Raw genomic sequence first — 3,515 nt, forward strand, 5'->3', positions numbered from 1 at the left:
TAACAAACTCTGTATTTTGAGTGGAAATGTTAGGGGGTCGTCTTATATGCCCAGTCGTCTTATACGCCAGCAAATACGGTATACACCAGAGCAGATAACATAGGTCCCCAGCTCATTTTCCCCATCTGGAATACTGAGATAAGTACGAAAACTATCATGTATTCCACAAAGATCTTGTGAAAGTTATGAGGCAATTAAGATCATAGAATTTCGGGGGAAGAGGGAGGAAGCATGGATATAAGAAGGTTAGACGCTTTCAGCACTCCTACGTTCTAACAAAATTTCTTTTTCTTACTTTATTGGCACGCATACCTTCTAAGTACCTGTAAAGAATTAATTCACATATTGAACTTGGCATGGTTAATATGATTGCCCCTTTATTTATGTTAGCTTTCTTACTTTCTGAACTTTGACTGAATCTACAGATTCATTAAATTAGTGACTTTCAGGTTTAATGATCTAATTTAATTCTAGAATTGCTTGAAAACTTACCTCTTCCCCTACTAACTATGCTTTCCCCAACTCCCACTAACTATGCTTTATACCAGGGTGTTTCTATTTTTTCCCTGAAAAGTATAATCCTTAAAACTAGGAGAACTATAGTAACAAATGGGTTTAAATATCAAATTTAGTTTGGGAAGAATGTTTGTAAGTAATCAAGGCTCCATATGGGGAAACGAGCCCTGGATCAGTCAAGGGGGTTGGTACTTGACAAACCAGAGAAATGCTGCCCATTTTTTCAGCAGGGTGGGGAATGGTTCTTTTGTCAAGGTATGATTCAGAATGACAGATTCAGGTGCAATTTAAAAAATCTATCTCACTGTTCATATGTATTACCACTAAGGAAAATTTGGCTTGGTGGTGTTAAGATATAAAAGTGCAGACAGTGTTAGAATTGCACACTGCTTGCTATCAGCTTTCATAATTCAATTCCTTGGGTTCTATATGAGAAAAATAAAATTTCACTGCAGATGTAATTTCTCAGTCACGGTAGAAAATAATTTCCACTTAAGGGGCATATCCAGTTTCTCAACTTATAAACACTAAAAAAAAATAAGTTCCAAGACCACATATGCAGTTACCACCAAACTATTATCAAAACAGAAATAAACAACTTTTTCTGTATAAATTAATTCTTTAAGAAAAACTTTCTTGAAAGTTATCCCCTTAAAGGTAAGTAACATTACCTGTCTTGTTTGAAGGTAACATTATTTTTGCATTGGGCAAGAAAACAATTAACATTTGAAGGATTTCCAAGCATATTTCCAAACATCTCTTCCAAACATATCATTTATTTTGAAGACCATTACAGATAACAATCAGGTGAAAGTCAGTGCTAAGACCCTTTAGGAGTGTCTATCTTACAGATGGTTCATTTCAAGCATCAAATTCTATTTACTCAGAAAACCTAATCAGGTAAACATTTCCCTTGGCAGCTACGGAAGACACATGATCTCATGGGCTGCACTGATGTTTCTATTTTGTGCCAAATGTTTCAGAAATTTTGAGGAAGTTCATTTATCTAAGGTTTGAAAGCAAGAATTTCCAGAATAAGTAAAAGTGGTTGATTGTACAATAATAATTAAAATAATACTAGCTTCCAATTAACATATGAATGTGTTTTGCATGAAAAGGCAGTTTCCCAGCATATAAGCAATAAAATAAAGCTCTTTCTCCTCCTTAAGGGTACACATTCTCACAACCCGAGTCACTAAGAGGCGATCCAGAGGCCAAACAGAAGGTTTGATCTTAATAGCTTTTTTTCTTTTGTAGACGAAGGAAGTAGTGTAAAAAGCACTTGCTGAGTCTGAGGCCCACCTGTGATTTGCCTTGAACAAGTCACTTAATTCCTTTTAGTCTGTTTCTACAACTGTAAATGGAATCAATCATACCTGGTAAAGGTATCACAGGACTGGTGTGAGTATTAGATAACATACACGAACATATTATGTACACTATGTGGAGGAAACAAGGGGCTACACACTAAACCTGACAAACCAGAGACCAACGTAATCACACAGGGTGGTCTGAACACAAAAATTGCTCACGAAAAGCGGGTAATGGTGGGTAGTCTCGTCGTAGGCCTGTAGCTTCATCTGACAAAAGTCAGTCTTTACCTCTGAAGTTGTTTATTTTTTGCATCTAACCACCAATGTACAAGAAGCATGTGGCTGTGTGTTTTACTTTTTATTCAGTCCCAGAGGTTTCCCCTCTTTGCTTTCTCCTGTCCCCTTAATCTATCGACCATGAGTGAATTTCATGTAACCCTCCTTACAGCTCCTCCTTTGAATCTAATGTATAAAATAAACTACAGAACTGCCATTTTCTGGAGCGTTATCTCAATCCCTTGAGATTCTGCTTCCAGGCAATTGTCATCAGTTTGGCTCAAATAAACTCTTACAAGGCATTTTCTTAGGCTGGACATTTTCATCAACTATAATAGTAACCTATAATAGTAACCTATTGATTACTATAATAGTAAGCTATAAAAGTAAGAAGGTAGTTACTAATTTACTAATACCAGCCTAACCTTTCCTGCCTACGTCCCTAATCTGTAAAATGGCTATAGATCTAGGTCTGAATGCCTAACCAGTGACTTAATGACTGCCTGAACTTAAGCAAGTCATTTCCTTTTTGAACGTGTTTCCTAACAAGGTTATTATGAAGAGCAAATGGTACCCTGTATATAAACTCTGTGACAAACATAAATTAAGAATTTAATAAGTGATGACTGCTCTCTCTCTCTCTCTGAGGGGAGGAGGTACTGTGTTGTGAACTGCAAAGAAGTACAGTGGACGAGGAAAACAAATGGCGCCTCAGTGACCCTCAAAAGAGAGGGGGAAAAGGCAGAAAACGAGGCTCAGACGCCTCACTGACTTGAAATAGCGGGAAGAATGAAAACAGAAAAGTGTGGCAGAAAAAAAGACCTTAACGAACACTCCGAGAATCAATTCCCTATTTTCCCGCTTTTCTTACGACCTCCAGTACAGAGAAGACCATTTCTCTCAACTTCCCAGCCCGCTATATCGCTGGACATTTATTTACTGTACCTTCTTCACTGAGAGCCTTTCATTCCCCTCCCCTTCTAGAAGTCATGAAGTTCGGCCCTTCTGCTTCCGACACCCGTTCCCTTTAATTCGGCTTCTTACCAAGATGCCCCGTATACTTCTCGCCGCCTAAAGGGGAAGTGAAGCTGGACGCAGTGCATCCTAGGAAAGATGGTCTCTCACACTCTTTTGCTTGGGTCCCAGAATGGGGAAGACAGCAAAGCCAAACCAGTTAAAACTACAACTCCCGGCTGGCAATGTGAGTGACTAGTTTCGTTCTGCCCCGCCTTCCTACTGACTTCCTCTTCCTCCCCTTGGCGGGCGCTGAACCGCCTTGCCTCACGGTATTTGTAGTTCATTATGTACCTAAGATCCTAGCACTCGATGGCCAATAGAGAGGCTAGAAGACTCTAATTCCCAGAAGGCAGGGTTGAAGCTGCGCCTGCGCATTCTCAGTGAGGGCGTGTA

General features: G+C 39.3%; 1 long non-coding RNA gene across 1 annotated transcript in view; it reads right to left on the bottom strand.

Moving 5' to 3' along the window:
• The window catches only part of LOC109375113 (uncharacterized), a 7,098-nt gene extending 3,955 nt beyond the window's left edge, over positions 1-3,143 (bottom strand). The window contains exon 1 of the long non-coding RNA XR_002122512.1: positions 3,051-3,143. This is a non-coding gene — a long non-coding RNA (uncharacterized LOC109375113). The remainder of the gene's footprint in view (positions 1-3,050) is intronic.
• Positions 3,144-3,515: the final 372 nt, after the last annotated feature.

The sequence above is a fragment of the Hipposideros armiger genome, unplaced genomic scaffold, assembly GCF_001890085.2.
Source record: "Hipposideros armiger isolate ML-2016 unplaced genomic scaffold, ASM189008v1 scaffold_900, whole genome shotgun sequence".
NCBI classification, from domain to species: domain Eukaryota; kingdom Metazoa; phylum Chordata; class Mammalia; order Chiroptera; family Hipposideridae; genus Hipposideros; species Hipposideros armiger.